Below are 21,115 nucleotides of genomic sequence, written 5' to 3'. Positions count from 1 at the left end.
CTTCCAGCAGGATCCATGAAAAAAATTATTTAGATTTCCTAGGAAGAAAAGATCTCTTGATATCTATGGATCCCTCTTTTCCAAGCAGAAATTTCTCCTCCATCCAATGGGATGTAGGCTGTAAGTCTGTCTGTCTCTGTAGGCTTAAGTCTGTCTGTCTCTGTCTCTGTCTCTCTCTCTGTATTAATTTAGCCTTGCAAATATTTGCACAAACCTGGCATACTTTTTTTTTCATTTAATTACTGTGGTCATTTTGTTTTGCTCTCTTTCAATGACTATATAAATGCTCTTAGTTTTTATTGAGTTGTTATTGTTCTATGTCACCATGCACAAAGTAATCTTTAGGGCAGGGCAGTGTTTCAAAATTAAATGCAAAAAGGTCTTATTCAGAGGTACAAGAGGGCAAACACAGAGAATTCTTAAGAGCAGAGCAATCAAATCTGCAAAAATCAGAATAGCCAACTGATGGCAGAAGAGACCTTTCTCCCGTTGAACAAAAGTTTGGATTTTGGCCATCCAGTGCTGGCATTCCTCTTTAATGAATAATAATAACTTGCTCAGGCTTATGTTGGTTTGAGGAACTGCATGCAACATTTGTTTCACACATGCTGGAAAATATTTCTTTCTACCTGTTTATCTGAAGGGTTGCTGTGCTTTTCAGGTAGTAAATTAATTACCTTAAGAATTAAGAGCTGTCTCCTTAAGACATTGCATTGTGGGAGATGTAGAGAGATTGCATTATGGGAAATGTAATCCAGGACATGTGACCACTTCTGTGTGTCCGATTGGCCACTGAGACTCTCTGCTCGGGCTACAGAACAAAGCCCCAGCCATTATGAGTTGCCATGGAGGAGAGAAGCATGCTTTCTGAACAGGGGGACAGATCTACCATCATTTTACACTAGGAAATGGGACAGATTATGAAGTAAGGATGAACCTCACCTTGACTCACCATAATTGTAAGTCTATGATTTTGAGGACACCCAAATAAACTTGATCTGTATGAAAACCTGTTTGCTAGAGTTTAACTGCCTGTTCCCAGCGAATCCAGATGTTTTGGGGACATAACAGTTGCACAACCCTATCTAACCATCATAATCCATATACCAAAGAGGCAGCATGATGTAAGGTGTTAAAATGTTACTGGAGGTCTTAGGTATTACTAACTTTGGGCCAATCACTCTCCTTCAATTTCACTTACCTTATGGGACTTTTTTGGTGGAATAATGAGAAGAGGAAGTGCTTTGCAGGCTATCTTTAAGTCATCCCTTGCGGTCAGAATATTTGAAGGACCATCTCTCCCCTATTACATCCACCCGACCATCAAGGTGTCAAGGCAGGACATGTTACAGATCCCATCAAATAGAGATGGATGTTTAGTGGGACTATGAAAAAGGGCCTTCTCGGTGGTGGCCCTTTCTTTATGGGATATCATTCCCACCAAGGAGCAGTTGGTCCTCACTCTGTTGCTTTTCTGAAAGGGCCTAAAAACACAGTTTTGTCAGCAGGCCTGAGGACCACAAATGGAGAGGGACCGGACCAAGTGTCTGATTTGGTTGTATAGCTGCTGCCACAAGGGATGGAGGGTTGATTTTTAAATGCTGTTAAGCTACTGAATAAAAACTCCTGAGCAAAAAGGAGTTCTACAGTTCTACAGAATGAAATCTACAGTATAAATACGTAATATACAATTTTTTAAAAAATTGTTTATTCATTTGTAACAGACAATTTCCTACAGCTCTGTCCTTCTGCATAATTTTCTAATGACATAAACATGCAGGAACATTTTCTTTCAATAGGAAAATGCACCCTAAAAGAATTGCCAACGATTAGATTTAAAGAACTGGAATATTATACAGGCAAGAAAATGAATGACTCCTATAAACAAGCAGATGCTGTGTGCAATATCCTTGTAACTGCTCGAAAATGAGAGTGGGATGGAGAAAACCATTGCGAATTATCACCATCTCTTTGCTAACAATTCTGCTGCGAGTACTGTCATGCTAAAATCATGATTGCTTTTCCTCGCCTGGTTACAAAAAATGGAGAGGCCAACCAGGGGAGTCTCTTTGCAGAGCCCCTGGCCCAAATAACTACCCCCAAAGTAACCAAAGATCAGAGACAAAACTCAAGGGGAAAAGGCCCACCACCATCAAAAAGTATTTCCTGATGAAACGGTATTTCCTGATGGGAAATCTGAAAAAGGGGAAGTAACACAGACAGTTGACGACAAAGCTGACACCCTGTATTCCAAAACCAGGAAAATCAGTTGTGACATTTTTCATTTATTTGTAAATGCCTCTTTGGCACGATGTTCACTCAAAATGACAGTTGCATCTTATGGAACTGAGGAAGTGATGGTAAAATAGAAGAACACTGACAGCTGCTTTAATGAGATTCTGTGTTAAGACTACTGTGACACATTCCCCCTCCAACACACATGCACACACACACACACACACTTCTAATTTCAGCAACCAAGCATTTGATGTACAGAAACCCCACCTTGTCCTTTATCAAGATCCCTTCCTAGGTCATTGTGTCCTACTTTTAACCTAGCTCAAACAGTAAGAGTAATAATAATTAAACAAGAAGCTCACAAAAGCGTTTCTGCTCAGAACTTTACAGCAGAACACATGGATAATTTTCTGGCACCATGCCACATTGCTGGTATGTGAATTATCTTACTCAGTAAGCAATTCTGTTAAAATAGGAATTTTGGCCTGTCACTCAGAATTAATAGGTAGCATACAAGCCCACCTTATAACATAATCAGTGTTTAGCTTTCTTGCTCCACTTTGGATATGATTCTGAATTTTTAAAATGCCTACCAAAACATCTGTTACTATTAAGTATCTGTGTTTTGCATTGTGCTGGCTTGTTACCAGGGAATGTATATTTTCCTTTATGGAATTTTTCTCATGTGGGATTACTGAGGGGTAAAGCACCTCCAAAGTTTCCTTCTTTCTGGATATCGATTTGCAAAATTTATTATCATTCTTATTTTTAAAACTGAAGTTTTTCCAAAGTTTTTCACCGGTCCCTCAAATGCAAATAGCCAGATGAGTGTGTTCCAATGAACATTAATTAATTACCCTGTTTCCTTGAAAATAAGATCTCCCCGGACAATAAGCCCAATCAGGCTTTTGAGCGCATGTGTTAAAATAAGCCCCCCCTGAAAATAAGCCCTCCCTGAAAATAAGCTCTCCCTGAAAATATTTAAATGCATGCACAGCCAGTCCCCGCCATTTCCTCTTGTTAGGGTTAGGGAGACAAAGCTGGAAATCACGTAAGATGGCAAGAGGAGCCCCATCTTGCTCCACACACCCCAAAATAATAAGACCTCCCCGAAAATAAGGCCAAGCACTTATTTCAGAATTGAAAAAAAATATAAGACAGAATCTTATTTTCAGGGAAACATGATAGATGTATAGGGCTGCCCATCTCAAATGCATGACTCAATCTGAAAAACAGGTCAGGTCAGAACGAGTTAGGCACATATTAAATACAAAATCCTCAAACCCTGGAACTCTTCACTGGGTTTCCAAAAGTGTATCATGTAAAGATGTACTTAAAGTGGAAGATAGTTTCATAATAAGTTAGAAAAAAATTAAGAATACAGCATTCAAATGTTCTGTGGTAATTATGTCTTCCACTGTTGGTTTAATTGCAAGATATTTTTGACTCCAATTTCCTACCAAGTTTTGCTCAATATATCCAAAATCATTTGAACTATACAGAGACTACGTTTTGTTAACATCCTACAAAAGATTTGTTCTCCGAACAGCTAAATTATCTTTAATTCATTTTTTTTAAAAAAGAAAGCTCCAATAAATCAATGATAATGTGTCCACGGGTTGTCTTAATATTCCCCTTTTATTTTTTTTAATAAATTCAGAAACCACAAAGCTGAGACAAAAAGGAGGAGTTTTCAGTTCACATTTTATTATTACTTTAATTGGTCTACAATTGCTCCTGACTAATTACTGTCCCTACAGGGCAAGATATTAACCCAGTGTGTTGGCTTTTGAAAATGTTACTTTTTAAATAATGAGGCACTATTATTTGATGCTCTTCCTTTCTCCTTCCATGCTAGGGGCCGGCAATGTTTTTCAGGCTGAGGATCACATGTAGTCTTTGAACAGCATGCCTGTGGTTGCACTCCAAAAGAGGTAGGGATGAGACAGGACAGAGCAAGGGCAAAAACAAAGATTCTTCTGAATTAAATTAATACAGAGAATAGGACTTTTCCCGATGTACTTAATCGCTTTAATAGAGCATGAGTTAATAGCATTAAATAGGGGATAATAGCAAGGTTGTTCAAATGGACAAGAATAGTGGCACTTTTGTCATTATTTCACCCTGGACTTCCAATAACACCGGGATATGTATTATTATTTTCTGGAAGTTGGTGGCGATTTGGGGAAAAATAAAACGGGTTGTGAGTATTATGTTGGTTGTTGATTTTTATTTGCCTATTTACCTATTTAGTTGTGTTTGTTGTGCCAGTTGAACTTTAGAGGATGCAACTAGGCTTGCTATTACCATGATTTGTTGAGAAATAATCTCTGCTCTAACTTGCATATCATGGTAAACACTGCAGTTTGTGTGGTCTGTCTTGTTCTCTGCTTAACTTCAAGGACAAAGTAAGTTAAATCTATTACTGCTGCTTTATCATATCACATCCAGAATGAGGGTGAGATCCCAAATTGTGGATCTCTTCCTTAGTTCCATGATTACAAGAGAATCCTTTGGGGTGGGGGAAGGCAATAATAAATCCAACAAATCATCATCACCAACATCATCCAATCTTTAGCAATATTGTATAGGAATGTGTTGTGGCCCGTCAGCTGCCAGCAGAGCTAGCTGCAGAGTCCGACAAGGAAGAGGTTGAGGGAGAGACTTGGCCAGCTTCAGAGCCTTTGGAAGACTCTGATAACGAAATAGCATCAGAGACAGAGAAAGAGTCGGGGGCCTTTCATCCTCCCCCAGCTGGAGAGGCAGCTGCCTTCAGGGCCTGAGCTGAGTGACAGGGAGGAACAGATCGGGCCTATCCCAGATGTAGGTATGCGCAGAGAGGAAAAGAGAGGAGAGCAAAGGAAAGCATTAAGCCGGCTCTCAGGGAGAGGCAGACACAGACAATAGCCAACTCTTCTCTGGATGGGAAATAAATAGGATGCGTTTTGGGAGTGGCCGGTTATCAGAGACAACCGTTCATTTCTAGCATACAGCAAGCAAGTCAGTTTTCTTGGTTCCCAGTTCCCAGGTTTTTTGGGACTAATAGCATTTCCTTTTTTTTTTTTTTTTTGTTCATCCATGTGAATAAAAGACTGTTATTGTCCTGTTATAAAAAAGAGGTTTGTTTTACTCGGGAGTGAATGTCTTATCACTACTTGCGAAGGCTGGGTCAGAACAGAAACATTTGAAGCTGACTTGCTGCCTTGGTTTGAAGACCAAGTACAATAATTTACATTCACATATGGATGAAATGATAGAGTAAGAACAAAAGAATGAGGGCTGCAGTGAATCTAGACTCAGTTTCATGGGATTTAAGTCACAGCAAGGTGTTGAAATTCAAGAACTGTGCCGTAGATTTCACTGAAAAGGTGGCTGTGAGACTGAAGTTAAAGAAAGCAAGGCAGGTGACATCCAACAGGCCAAATGTGAGAGCAGGAGAGAGAATGGGTGGCACTTTTTAAAGAAAGCAAGATAACTCTGGATGACAATAAAGTTGGGAAATGATGCATTCAAAGAAGAATCTCCTAAGAAAAATGAAGGTGACTTCATCTGCCATCACTGATAATGATTCTAAGACTGTCAACAATTCAAAAAAGATCTTTTATCTTCTGTTTAGCAGAAGCATCATTCCCAGTGATAGTGTTACAAATACATTTTTAAATGATGGAAATGAGGCGTGTTGTTTTTTTTTACTAATACATAGCAAAAAGAAAGTCATTTAAATGCAGAGTCTGTGATAAATAATAAATGCTAACTGTAGCTTTAACATCTAACTTTCTTTCAACAATATTAAAGTCAATAATAATAATTTTATATAACAGTTTTTCCTCCCCATCTTTTTTTTCCCCACAGTGACAGGCCGACAAACGACAATTGATTTTGCATATCTCATTTCTCCCCTCAAGAAAAGGTTACATCTAACTTGAAAAGGAGCATGCAGGTTAAAAGCACCGAAAAAATTTCTATTCAAAACTATTTTAAAGCAGCCACATCTTTTCCTAGGACTATGTGGTAATTGTAGAGGGCAACTGTGCCATCCTGAGAAAATCCTTCACTGCTTTAAACAGCCATAGATAAATGCTGTTTGGGCATCCAATCTAACCCTTTTTCAAATTATTTCTGAAGCACCAACAGACCTCAGTTACCCCAAGTAATCAACTGCCATTTGAACATAATTTTCCACCAGAAATGATTTTCAAACAGGTGGATAAAGAAAGGTCAATCCGTGAAGTGGGAGCAGGTCCGTGTAACTGATTATTAGATAAGGTACGTAATTGTACAGCCAGATGAGCTAATAACTTTCCCCAGGGATATAAATGACCTGGTAATTCAAAACTGACAAAGTCAAAAGCAAGGTATAAACTGTTTTTTCCCCTCTTCCCTTCCCCCTTTTGCTCCTCCAGGTTAGGATAAATATAATTTCTCATGGCAGTGTGTATCTCTCTCTCTTAAGCCTCAGGTAGTTTTAACTTAATGAGATTAGTTTCAGCCGAGAGTGAAACCCCGTGAGATAGGATTAGCATCTCATCGGGTTTTGCCTCATCCAGCAAGTTCAACGTAGTCAATCTTGATGATGCTCACTTACAATTGGCATTCAGGCTTTGTTTTCAGATCTAATACTGTCTCCTAACTGCCATCAAAAGCTCTGGTGGAAAGTCAAGTGCTTATTTGGGGGGAGGGAGGGAGGGAGAGAGGGAGAGAGAGAGAGAGGGAGAGAGAGAGAGAGAGAGACAAAACAGCTCTGACTATATCCTTTCTTTGAAATGGATGATTCCATATTACAGTACCAGAAATACGGCAATAGACACGTTTTCAAAGTAAAAGAAAATTCAAAACAAGCCAAGAGATAGCCCTTCACGAGCCTACAAAATAACCAAGAACAACAATGTTTCAGAGAGTTCACATACAACTGGGAAAAAGTTATTTGAGATTCAGTTCCATCTCCAGGCTTAAACTTCAGCGGATGTTGTAAAAATTTTTGTAATAACATTTGGGGATAATTCAACGTTACTAAATAATATTTGGCTTAAGTAACCTTTTTATAGTTATGCAGAGTGTTAGTCCATGACTCTCAGTGTATGCTTGCCTCCAGAAGTTGTGAATGCTCCCAAAATTGGAAGTTTTTAAGAAGAGATTGGATAACCATTTGTCTGAAATGGTGTAAGGTTTCCTGCCTAATCGGGGGCGGGGTGGGGGTTAGACTAGAATACCTCCAAGCTCCGTTCCAACTCTGTTATTCTAATTTGTACAAGCCTGGAAGTAATTTCAGTCTTAAAGATTAGCCACTATGATGCAATGCCTATATTGCTGTTTACTATAACTATTGCTACGTATGGCATATGTTTATAGGCATTGCTGACGAAATGAATATGACAGCCAGTTCTTAGACAGCAGCTACCAAAATAGATCTGATTGTCAGATCTGTCATCTCACTGCTTCAGCCTTGCTTCGCTCAATGGCAGCCTGCCATAAAACATGGGGGGGGAGCTATAGGGAGTGGAGATGATAGAAAACAGAAACAACTCCAACAGTCGGCCAGAGACATAGGTTGAACAATCCAAGGACAAAGGCATGGAAATGGAATGCAACTGCCCATCAAAGAGATGCCAATCCTCAATACTGTTACCAAAACAATTAATCTGAATTTTATTGGACACTAGAGAGATGACCAGAAACAGGGGGGGAAAAAAACCTGGGCTTAAGTGGGGATTTTCAGCTATGGCTTTCTAATGCTGTAATCACTTTAGTAAAAATTTACCTTTTGCTACTAAAGGAGTCAAGAGTCTTTCTTTTCTAAACGCCCAAGCTGGGACTGACCTGACACTGTTAATAGAACATGGAGGCATAATTTCAAACCAAAGGAGGGAAGTTCAAAAGTAATGTTAGAAAGTATTACTTCACAGACAGAGTAGTGGAACCAACCAAATAAGAATTAATTAAATATTAATTAAAAGAAGCTCAAGGGGCTTAATTTCCCATTGTGTAGGTGAGAGAAAGAGGAAAAATAATTTGAATGCTGATTTCACTCTAAACAGGTCGTGTGTTTGATTCACAGCAGCTTCTGGAATTCTTTTGTAATGGCTTCTTTAGGGTTTTCTCCAGAAAACCAATTTTTTTTTTTTACTTGGGAAATCCATTTTTGCTGTTTCTTATATATGTGACCATGGGAACTCTATCTGTGGACAATTATTTCCATTGGATTTACCTGGAAATTATTTCGGTTTCTGTTTTGTGGGACTCAGTGTGGGATAGTGATGAAGGTGTGCAACTAGAACAAAAAGACTCAACTTTATGTCTACCCTTTTTTTTTTTTTATTTGAATTTATATCCCGCCCTTCTCCGAAAACTCAGGGCGGCTTAAACAGTGTTAAGCAATAGTCTTCATCCATTTGTATATTATATATACAAAGTTAACTTTTATTGCCCCCAACAATCTGGGTCCTCATTTTACCTACCTTATAAAGGATGGAAGGCTGAGTCAACCTTGGGCCTGGTGGGACTTGAACTTGCAGTAATTGCAAGCAGCTGTGTTAATAACAGACAGACTTAGTCTGTTGAGCCACCAGAGGCCCTAAACCATGGAACCTTTCATGATGTGTCTGGGCCAGTCACTTTCTGAAACTCATTTGCCTCACAGAATGTAGGTGGAATGAAAAAATATATACTCTGTATACTGCCTTGACCGCTTCATGGAAAAGCAGGTAATAAATTATTAAAATAAATACAGGGATAAATTTGAGCCTAACCCTAAGCCCAAGCTTAATTCTAGATGTTTTAAGGTAAAGGTAAAGGTTCCCCTCACACATATGTGCTAGTTGTTCCTGACTCTAGGAGGTGGTGCTCATCTCCATTTCAAAGCCGAAGAGCCAGCGCTGTCCAAAGACATATACGTGGTCATGTGGCCAGCATGACTGAATCCTTCAGGAGAAGGGCGGTATAGAAATCAAATAAATAAATAAATAAATGACTAAATGCCAAAGGCACACGGAATGCTGTTACCTTCCCACCAAAGGTGGTCCCTATTTTTCTACTTGCATTTTTATGTGCTTTCGAACTGCTAGGTTGGCAGAAGCTGGGACAAGTAATGGGAGCTCACCCCCTTACGCAGCACTAGGGATTTGAACCGCTGAACTGCCAAACTTTCGATTCGAGAAGATCAGTGTCTTAGCCACTGAGCCATCGCAGCCCTACTAGATGTTTTAGTCATTGACAAAGTCAATTTTGCCAGTGTTTTAGCCTAAGTTGGCTCCAATCAGGACTTAAATTATAGAATAAAATGCTAAACATGATTCAGAAATGTTAATTAATTCCTCATACCGAAGTATAACCACAGCACAGAATCTTTATATGTTAATAAATAGTAACTGCAGACATCTGAACAAAGAGCAATTTCGTTTAATTATCAGGGTAGTAATTTTAAGTCATGAATACCTGTGAATAAGACACTGGTAATCATTCCTTATTCCAAAGACTGAGGGAGTTAGAGAACGTAGCCTGAAATTAATACTTCTTTTATATTTTGTACTCACAGTTTAAAAGACTGATGCCTAAAAGGCATTATCTCCAACCTTATGCATGACAACAAATGACTATTAAAATTCAACCATTTTGTTGAATTTCTACATTTGCTTTGGACTTGTAAAGGAGGCAATTTTGAGAATTCGAATAGCTTTTAGCTATTTAGTCTGGTCCTAAACAACATCCTTCAAAAATAGCAGAAGTCCAGAAGAAATAGGTTGAACAAGACATATGTGATAAAGGGTGGAGTTAAGAGAATGGCTAGCTGGGAATTCCTGCAAGGGAGGAAGTGATGGAAATGTGACACTTACACACACACACACCCAAAAAAAATCGTTGGAGCTCTTATCTGGCTGTTCTCGGAGTGTTCAACTGGTCTGGCATGATTTTTGTAAATAGCAAGAAGCAATAAATAAACTTCCCTGATCACTAGTGTCTTCTAGTTCTTTGTGCCTTTGTGCCAAGACATTTATCTTGACAAACTAAATGAAAAGAAAGCAAAGATAGCACTAATCGTAATAGGCACCTTGGTTGCCATCCCAAAACAACTGGAGGATACCCACGGCATTGAAAAAATCACCAGTCAATTGCAAAAGGCAGCTTTCCTTGGAACAGCTTACATCGTGTGGTACCTTTAATATCATCAAACAACATCTACCTATGACAGGTCCTTGGGAAAAAGTCAATATGTGGATAAGAATGCCAAGTCCAGTCTAAAAATCTGACTGACTGCAATCATCCATAACGTACACAACTCTCAGAAGAGCACTGGCTGGCACTCGTGTGCTGAAGATGCTTTTCTGAAATGTGTTACACATTAATCAAGTCCTTTGATTTTGAGCCTCAATTATTCCCTGTCCAGCTAAATTCCAGCTGGCAACAAACATGGAAATCTGATCTGAAAAGCAAGGGTTCTTTTTCCCGAAGCCTGAAAATAAAGGGAGCAGTAGCTACTAGTGTCCCATTTGTATGAAATTAACCAGTAGCTAATTTCATACAAATTTCTTCAGTAGATCAAATCAGGAAGGAAGAGGAAGGAAGATTATTTAGTTTAGCCTCTTTCTAGGCTAGCAAGAGATCTGTTCTGAAATCTGCCTTACCATTTATCAAATGTTTCGTCTTCTGTAGAATAAGTTTCTCCTTCTACTAGACAGTCTTCTAGGTCCTTAAAAATTTCTAATGTCTTTCAGTGAAATTTTTGAGCTTACTTTATTTTGGAGGTGTGAGACATGACCAGGCTGAGCCCAAGGGAGGGGTCAAGGGCATCATCAGTCATGAGTCCCTTCATTCCCACAAGAGATCTAAGTCCAGCCCACTTTGAATTCCTTATCTACCACCAAATTGCTTTGGCCGTTTGTAGTTCAGATTCTTGTAGAGAGCTGAAGCTTACAATAAATTTTTATACCCATTTGAACTGCCTAGATCTCCTGATTTCCCTGGCGCTTGAATGGAGATGGCAGAGGCTGCTAGTGCGGATTGTTTGTGGCTATTTTGTTATACATTTACATTATAAAGTTTCCTCACGTGCCCGCAATTCCCAACATTAAGAAAAAAATAAGCTCTCATAATATCTTATTTGGGAATGTAATTGTAACAGTGGAAATACAGATTGAATACAAGAAAGATAATTGTAAAGTATTGATTGATTTGATTGATTTATCAAATTTGTGACGTTGGACAGTGTACAACAGTCAAATAATAAATAAAAACAATAGATATAAAAATATAAGAATCCATTTTAAAGCATTTATTAATGAAATCTGTACAGTCATCCATCTCACAAAAAGCAACTTTGAGCAGTGTGCAACAATCAAATAAACAGATTACTTATATATATAAAATATTTACTTATAAATACCCTTTGTATACCCTAAATGCTAAATAAATGCAGATCTTTCAAATTCCACCCATGAGAAAATTCAAAACTTCTCCCTTGGAGGGAAAATGAATGGCCACATTCGCTTTCATCATGACAAAAAAGAACTAATACAAATCCTGCATGCAGATGAAATATTACAAAAGAAACATTACAATTTTATGCAACACTAGTTTTAGATAGACCTGTGTCTTAAAATTGAAGAATATGCCAAAGAATTGAAAGTGACAGAAAAATGTGAAACCATATTATTCTTTATAAAATTAGGAGATTAAGAAAATGGAACAATGGAGAATACAAACTGTGCCCGTTCTATTGAGAATACTTTGAAACCAGTTGGATCAAGATCATTTGAACTTTATAATGCCTTGGTTAACACCAGCTTGGAATATTGCATCCAGTTTTAGCCACCATGATATAAATGAGTGTAGAGAAAAGCAACAAAGATGATTAGGGGATGAGGCTAAAACATATGAAGAATGGTTGCAGGAATTGCGTAAATTTAGTTTAAGGACTAAGGGTGACATGATAGCAGTGTTTCAAGATTTGAGGGGTTGCCACAAAGAAGACGGGGATCAACCTATTCTCCAAAGCACCTAAGGGCAGGAAAAGAAGCAATGGTTGGAAACTAATCAAGGAGAGAAGCAACCTAGTATTAAGGATAGATCTTGACAATTAGAACAATTAATCAGTGGAATGACTTGTCTCCAGAAGTTGTGGGTGCTCCAATGCTAGAGGTATTTAGGAAGAGATTGGATAGCCATTTGACTGAAATGAAATAGGGCTTCCTGCTTGAGCAGCAGGTTGGACTAGAGAACCTCCAAGATCCTTTTCTAATTCTGTTATTCTGGATCTGTAAAATTCAGGGAAATGTGAAGGAATCTTTTTAAAATAAGGTGTCGTGTCCCACTCTTCTGCTGACGGCCGGGTCGGGGAAGTCCGTATCAGGCGTGCCTCTGCAGCTCTGCCAAAGTCCTAGCAAAGTTCTCAAGGCAGGCAGGAGACCAGGAAGTGACTTCAGCAATCCAAGGTAGACTTTGCCTGACTCAGAGAATGCCAGAAAGCAGATCCTTTATATAGGCCATGGGGTGTGGCTCCATGACTCAGCACTTATCCAGGCCTGCCCCTCCCTTCCTTTTGCTGACGCCGCGTATCAATTCTCCTGAAGCGAAGATCTCTCCAGTCTCCAGCTGTTGGCAATTCACATTCCTCAGGCTCACATGCTGTGGGGGAGGGGGAGGGGTCTAGTTGCTCCGTTTGCCTGGGCATGGAGCCAGGGCTGGGGGCTGGAGGCACGTCAGGCCCTTCGGCCTGTCTGGGCATGGTGCCAGGGCTGGGGCCTGGAGGCATGCCAGGACATTCCTCAGCGTTCGGCAGGAGATAAGAGGGACCCGGCTGCGGGGAAAGCGAGCGAGACACAACATAAGGCTTACTTTTCAATCCAAGATCACTTAGTGAGCATCTTACTAAAAAGATTTGAGCCCGCCTGTCCTTGCTTTCTCCCCATTTCCCAGAGTCGCTTGACAGTGAGATGGGTGGCAAAGAAAAGAAAGAAAGGAAGGGAGGGAGGGAGGGAGGGAAAAAGAAAGGAAGGAAGGAAGGAAGGAAAGGAAGATGGAAAAAAAAGAAAGAAAGAAGGGAGGGAGGGAGGGAAGGAGAGAGAGAGAGAGAAAGAAAGAAAGACAGACAGAAAGAAAGACAGAAAGACAGAAAGACAGAAAGAAAGAAAGAAAGAAAGAAAGAAAGAAAGAAAGAAAGAAAGAAAGAGACAGACAATATGTTTCCTGCTACAGTGGGAAAGACTATAATAAAATGACCTTCTTCCATGTTCTTAGTATGAGGCCACTGCCTCACTTGGTAGAAGTTTTGTATATAATTACGTGGATTGTGTATACAGATAGTCCTTGACTTACAACCACCATTGAGCCTAGAACTCACTTAGTGTTTTGCTCCATATTACGACTTTTCTTCCCACATTTGTTAAGTGACTCACAGCTGTTGTTAAGCCAGGAACACAGTTGTTAAAATAAATCTGGCTTCCCCATTGACTTTGCTGGTCAGAAGGTGGCAAAAGAGGATCACATGACCCCGGGATATTACAACTGTCATAAATATCAACCAGTTGTCAAGCATCCTAACGCAAACCACGTGACCATGGGGATGCTGAAATGGATGGAAGTGTGAATAATGGTCATAAGTCACTTTTCTCAGTGCCGTTGTGACTTCGAACCATCTCTAAATGAACCGTTGTTAAGTCAAGGGCTATCTGTATACTGAATGTTTTCTTCTCTTTATGATGTTCTCATCGTATGGTAATTAAAAAATAAATCTGCTACGTAGGAGAAAGGGTTCCGTTTTGTCTCCTCAAGCTTCCTCCCATTTAAAAATAGGCTTAAAAAGAAGGGGCTTCAAACAGCAAAGCACTATGTACAACAGAATAAAAGCTGCAAAAGACACAACATGGCCATCCTATTCCTAATCATCTATATCATATTGATTCTTATGTATGATACTGTATGCCCATTACTAGGGATTAAGAATGTTATCTGCTGTGGGCTGATGATACTTGAAGCTTTGAATAGTTGTAGAATAACTGGGGGGCGGGGGACTTCCTGAGTGCTGAGAAGGAAGTTTTCTTCAACAACAGTCATTTGTCATGCTTCAAAATTGGATTTGAAGCCCATTTTAACTTAACAAAGGACATATCTACCTTGCCCATCCGCATTCCGTCTCAAAAAAAAGTCACACATGTACCCAGTTTAAGCCATTCAGTTTAAGAAGAACCTAAAGAATCTTCTTCTTTAGTTTTGCATTCATGAATATGTTTAACCTTTTCCTTTGACACCACATATCCTCTCTCATTGAAGCTCTGGAGATACGGTTTCCCCGTATCTCAATATGCAGCAGCTAAGGCCTTGCCAAGCAACAGGCTGTTGACAGACCACTTTATCAAGAAACACAAAAGGGGAGGATCTCAGTTTGACTGAAACCAGCTTAAAATGAAATTACCCAGATCCAAATAATACAGTCTAATCTTTAGGAAGTGTAATGTATTACTGTAAGTTTTGGCGGGAGTTTTAGGCGGGAAATATCTCGTTTCTGATTGGATGCAGCCTCAGGCTGAAGTGTATATAAGGAGAGGTTTTTCTCCAGAGTTTTGCTGGGTCACACTATATTAAAGAGCTGTTGTCACTAACCTGGTCTCCTGCCTCGTCAATACCCAAACTTAACATTGGCGACGAGGATGGGATATTGAGGCAGAGCACCAGAACAGAGCTGAACTCACTACGAGAATCAAACCCAGCAAGGTGACGGCGAATGCAGCGATGACCGGCTACACGCCACCCACTCCGTTTGACCCTGCCCAGGAGACATGGGGAATATATATGACCCGTTTCGAAAGTTTCCTGGAGGCAAACGAGTTACAGGGAGTCTCCGACAACCGCAAACGGGCTTACTTCATAAGCCACTGTGGGTCAGCAGTCATCGCCGTCAGAAGCCTAGCGGAGCCAACACCGCTACACTCCGTATCGTGGCAGACCCTTCAGACCCTCCTGAAGAATCACTACGCACCAGCCCCGTCCAAATCGTTCGACGATGCGAGTTTGGGGAGCGCAGGCAACAAGAAGGCGACTCTATCAGCGACTACATGGCAGCCCTGGGACAAGCCTCCAAGCATTGCGAGTACCGCGATCTGGACGAAGGGCTGCTGGAACAACTTATACGGGGGGTCAGAGACATCCGTTTGGGGGGGCGGGTGCTAGCCAAGAGCAACCTGACATTGGCAAACGCCTGGACGAAGCCAGAGCCCATGAGATGTCCAACCATGCAGCAGACACCTTACAAAGCGACTCACGCCGATGGCGGGCGCAAAGCGAGCACAGTCCACCACGAAGAAACCTATCGTGAGTCAACCAGCGAAGAGGAGGAAGAAGTCCACTACACCGGAAAATCGACAAGGAAGACCCGGAGGAATGCGGAAGTTGCGGGCGACATCAGCGCCAAAGATGTAAGTTCAGGGACGCCATTTGCGGCGGTGTGAAAGGAAGGGCACCTGGCTCAAGTCTGCCGAGCACCCCAACCTTCCCGCCGAAAATTCAAATCGCCAATCAGAGCGGCTCTGAGTCAGAGATGCAAACCCCACATTCCGAAATTTCAAACCAGCCAATCAGAGCGCGAGATCGGCGAGGCGACCGCGATTGGCCAGGAAAGAAAGAGCGCAAGTCAAACCGAATGACTGTTACCATAGACCACGCAGCTACCCGCATCAAGAAAAGATCTTCACAAACCCGACAATTGAAGGCGTACCGTGCCGACTGGAAGTAGACACAGGATCAGCTATCACAATCATGTCCTGGGACACTTTTGTGAAAGCCTTGCCGACATCGCAAAGCGCAAGCTACAGAAACAACGGCCCGGGTGCAGGATTACCAGGGCAACCGCATCCCTGTTCGAGGACAACGACCGTCGAGGTCAAGTACGGGACATACGAAAAGACCCTGCCCATCACGTTAGTCGAGGAACCTTGCCAAGCTTGCTGGGGCTAGACTGGTTCCGGGCGTTGGGAATGGGGTGACTGGCGCCCACCGAGCGGATGCAACCTGCAAACGCCCTACTGGAGGAATTCGCAGACGTATTCGAGGACCGTTTAGGCAAGTACAAGGGACCCCTATCTCCTTCAATTTAGACCCCAAATAGCTCCCATTAGGTTAAAGGCAAGGAGGGTTCCTTTGCACTCAAACCTAAAATCGACAAAGAGTTAGATAAATTAGTCAGCCAGGGATACTAGTGCCAGTTGACCATGCCAAATGGGAGACGCCAATCGTCACCCTATAAAACCAGACGGGTCCATAAGAATTTGCGCTGATTACAAGGCTACCTTGAACAAAGCATTGCAAAAGAGCGCCTACCCAGTTCCAGTAGTGCAACACTTATTGCACTCACTAGGCACGGACAAGTTTTCGCCAAATTAGACTTGGCACAAGCGTACCAACAGCTACCCGTAGATGCTAGCACAGCTGAGGCCCAGACCATTGTAACGCACCGGGTGCCTTTAAGTGCACCCGTTACAGTTCGGGTGAGTGTGGCCCCGGGCTATTCCAAAATTTGATGGAGCGGCTCTACAAGGGTTACCGAGTCGACTATTTCGATGATGTGTTGGTATCAGGGAAGATTTAAGAGAACTGGGAAGCGATTAAGGAAAGTTTTGGCCATTTTAGGTCGGCAGGATTAAAAGTCAAAGCAAGCAAGTGTCAGATAGGGTCGAATCTGTTGAATTTTGGGCTATAGAATAGACAAAAGGGATTCACCCACTGAGAGCAAAGTCAAGGCGATAAAGAGAGCCCCAGCACCCAAAAACAAGACAGAACTCCAGGCTTTCCTGGGTCTGGTAAACTTTTACGCCGTGTTTTTAAAAGACAAGGCAACCGTTGCTGAACCGCTGCATAAATTGCTTGGAAAAAACACTGCTTGGTCGTGGGGGAAGTCAGAGAATAGGGCATTTGAGGCAGTAAAAAGTTTGCTATCAAGCGATAGCCTGTTAATACAATACAACAACAGACTGCCGTTAGTATTGGTTTGTGATCGTCCCCTATGGAGTAGGAGCTGTACTTAGCCACAGACTCCCAAACGGCACTGAAGCCCCTATAGCGTTCTATTCACGAACGATGTCCCGGCTGAAAGGAATTACAGCCAGCTAGATAGGGAGGCTCTCAATAGTGTCAGGGTGAAAAATTTCACGAATACGTTTTTGGGCGAGATTTCAAATTGTTACTGATCACAGACCGCTATTGGGGTTACTGGCTGGCGACCGCCCAACGCCAGTAGCACTCTCACCTAGACTGACCAGATGGACTATTTTTGACCGCATACTCCTACAAGCTGCAGCATCGGCCTGGAAAGGAGCTGGGGCATGCGGACGCATTGAGCAGATGCCCATTGCCAGGGAAATCGAGGACCCCACCCGGGCACACCGTTCTACTAATTGACTCTTTGGACTGGGGCCAGTCACATCGCAGGAAGTGGCTCGGCCTCCTACCGGACGTTGTTTTAAGGACTGTAATCAGTTGGGTTCAAGGGATGGCCCTGCGCCGCGTTTCAAGGAATTTGTAAAGAAAAAGGGAATTGTCTGTGCAAGGGGTGCCTGCTCTGGGGGATAGGGTGGTAGTTCCAGAGAAGCTGAGAAAAAGTTCTGGAACTCCTGCATGAGGGTCACCCAGGAATTGTGAGGATGAAGGGTTTGGCTAGGAGCTATGTCTGGTGGCCCCTAATGGACAGGGAAATCAGTGACAGGGTTGGCCGATGCCAAGTATGTCAGGAATCCAGACCACTACCACCCACGGCCCCAGTTTTGGAGTGGGAGAAACCCCAAGGCCCTTGGTCCCGCATACACATTGATTTTGCCGCCCTTCCACGGCCAAACATTTCTAATTGTGGTGGATGCATTCTCCAAATGGCTGGAGATCATCCTAATGAAATCCACAACCGCTGGAGCTGTCATCTCAGCACTAAAACACCTTTTCGCCACGCACGGGCTACCGGACACCCTCGTGTCCGATAACGCCCACAGTTCACCGCAGCATTATTTGAAGGGTACCTGGCTGAAGAGGGCATCCGACATGCCCTCTCAGCGCCGTTCCACCCTGCGTCGAACGGCCTTGCTGAACGCTTTGTCCGGAGTGCGAAAGAAGCGCTATCACGGCGGCCCGGCGATTGGCAGGCACAAATCGACGATTCCTAACCGTCCAACACAGGACCCCTGTGTGGCCACCGCCGCAGCCCAGCCGAGCTATTAATGGGCGGAAGCTACGGTGCCCGCTAGACCGGCTACACCGAACTACGTGCAGGACGGGTTCAAAACAAGACCAGATAGAATCCGAGAGTTAAACATAGGAGACTCGGTGTGGGCACATAATTACAGCGACGGCCCTAACTGGAAGAGGGGATAGTCATAGACAAACGGGCCCCAAATCTTATCTAGTGGAACTAGACGATGGCAGAATCTGAGGCGCCACATAGATCAATTAAGAAACAGATTGAGCGATAAGGCAGAATTAGGCGAGAACAGCCCTGACTATGATTTAATTAACCCCACAGCTGACCGGCGCCAAGAACAAACAGAAAGCGTAAGCAAAGAACCAAACAGAGACTTATCTGAGTCAGGCGAGGTCCAGCGACACCCTCCGGTCCCTCTAGAGGACAGCAGGTCCGAGCCGGCGAATAATCCAGGGCCGGATGGCGGGAGGAGGAGCTCAGAGGAACGAAAAGTCCCTCCGGCAAGCTCGACTCAACTCCAGAAAGTGAACTGCGCAGGTCCGGGAGAGTCAGGAGACGCCCCACGTACCTGCAGGACTACGTAGAGAAGTAATATGCAAATATTGGCAAAGTGCCTTCTGGGAGGGAAGGAGTGTAATGTATTACTGTAAGTTTTGGCGGGAGTTTTAGGCGGGAAATATCTCGTTTCTGATTGGATGCAGCCTCAGGCTGAAGTGTATATAAGGAGAGGTTTTTCTCCAGAGTTTTGCTGGGTCACACTATATTAAAGAGCTGTTGTCACTAACCTGGTCTCCTGCCTCGTCAATACCCAAACTTAACAGGAAGCTTACCTTGATTTTCCTTCTTTGTATAGGGCACAGAAACTAAATTTCTTAAGCAATATGCAATTAGCATCAATTCATTAAATACAGCATTTCATCCATAGAAACAAATAGAGAATATTAACTTATCAAAATCCTTCCCTTCTCCTATTATTTTTCTTTTGGTGGAAGGAAAAAAAACCAAGCCTGATCTACTTTTATAACTAACAATCTAGATTATGTATGGCGAATCATGTTACAGGATTTATCTTGACTATTCAAAACTCATTTTGGAAAATCAAGGTTAATTTTCAAGTAAAAGATTCCATTTCAAGGTTAGAATAAAGAGGCAAAACAGAACTAGTAATCAGTGTGTAGAAATGTTTTCCTCTAAAATCACTGAAAGAGCTCCACTCTTTTGTAAGCATCATCAGACCAGTGATTATTACACCAAAATGTTGTTAAATTAAGACTGAACAAGCAAATAAAATCCTAGCAACTTGAAAATGAGTTATCCAAAGGCATGGATATGGAAACACAGCAATTAAAAGTGTCACAAAATTACCTTATGTCACTGTTGACAAAAATATATATTTCCACACTATAATCTAGTGTGAAATCAGCAAATTATTTTCCCTTTTTTTTTTTCCAGCTTATATGGCTCGTTTCTCCCCAAACACAAACAACTAAATTGGCACATATGGAAAAATCAGTAAAGTTTTTCAATTGAAGAAGAGTCCAAAGCCGAACACTGAGGGGAAATATGAAGCCGAGTAACCCTAAATAGAAGCAAACATAAAATTCTGACTGAATACCAACTAGAGGTAGTAGAAGTGGTGAAAGGATTTGCTGGTGACATGACCATTGCCCAGAGGACACCCAGTTGGGGACTCCTTTCGCATCCCTGTGAAGTTGCCTAACGAGGGTACCCATTTCTCTACTTATGGTCACCCATGGGGCAGCAGGAACTGGAGTGTATGATGGGATCTCATCCCATGGCAGTAGCGAGTCTTGAACATGAGCCTGTCGATCATCAGCCTAGCATTCTTACCTCAGTAGCCAATAAATCCAAAAATGCTGGAGAATTTCTGGAAGCCTGATACGCAGACAAATCAGCCATCAACCAGCACACAGAGATAAATAATATCTAGATTCCATTCAAAAGCAATAATCAAAAGGCCAAAAAGGAAATAAAGAGACCAAAACACCTCCTTATCAGCAATCAACACCCAGATGAGCAGAGATCAAGCACTAAGATACCAACAGATACCAACAGTCAAGAAGTAAATACCCTAATTAAGGAACCACCAACTCAAACAACAGTAAACAACAGCCAGATGAAAGAACCAACAAAAACTCCCACCAACACTGGCAGGGAAAGCCACAAGTACACAAAAAAAAAATGAGAGCAAAGCCCACTCCTTTCTAGCACTGATGATGATACCTAGTTTGGAAATGAAATGTCTGCAAGTAAACAGCCAAATTCAGAGAGCAATAAGGACCCCACCATTCAATCCGGGCTATTTACGGGACCACCTACTGCCACAAACAGCCTCCCACCGACCTGTGCGCTCCCACAGGGAGGGCCTCCTTGGGGTACCGTCGGTGAAACAATGTCGTCTGGCGACCCCCAGAGGTAGGGCCTTCTCTGTGGGGACTCCTGCCCTCTGGGACGAGCTGCCTCCGGGGCTTCGCCAACTCCCCGACCTTCGGATTTTCCGCCGTGAACTGAAGACTCTTTTATTCCGTCGAGCTGGGCTAGCCTGATTAAGTAATTTTAAATGGGGTTTTAGTTTTTATATTACTTAGTTTTTAATTTTGGCCACTATTTATATAAATTTTAGTTTTGTTTCTTTTGTATATTTATTGTATCTTTTAAATTGGCTGTTAACCGCCCTGAGTCCTTCGG

General features: G+C 42.1%; 2 long non-coding RNA genes across 2 annotated transcripts in view; one reads left to right on the top strand and one right to left on the bottom strand.

Moving 5' to 3' along the window:
• LOC131200983 (uncharacterized) overlaps positions 1–21,115 on the bottom strand; it is a 211,203-nt gene that overhangs the window by 144,202 nt on the left and 45,886 nt on the right. The window lies entirely within an intron of this gene.
• Positions 341–20,966, top strand: LOC131200982 (uncharacterized). The gene is made up of 4 exons (XR_009155750.1): positions 341–959; positions 4,097–4,172; positions 6,091–6,504; positions 19,859–20,966. It is a non-coding gene; the product is annotated as an uncharacterized LOC131200982 (long non-coding RNA).

This window comes from Ahaetulla prasina, chromosome 6 (genome assembly GCF_028640845.1).
Source record: "Ahaetulla prasina isolate Xishuangbanna chromosome 6, ASM2864084v1, whole genome shotgun sequence".
Taxonomy (NCBI): domain Eukaryota; kingdom Metazoa; phylum Chordata; class Lepidosauria; order Squamata; family Colubridae; genus Ahaetulla; species Ahaetulla prasina.
The sequence above is the reverse complement of the archived record's forward strand: the minus strand, read 5'-3'. Positions and strand labels throughout refer to the sequence as shown.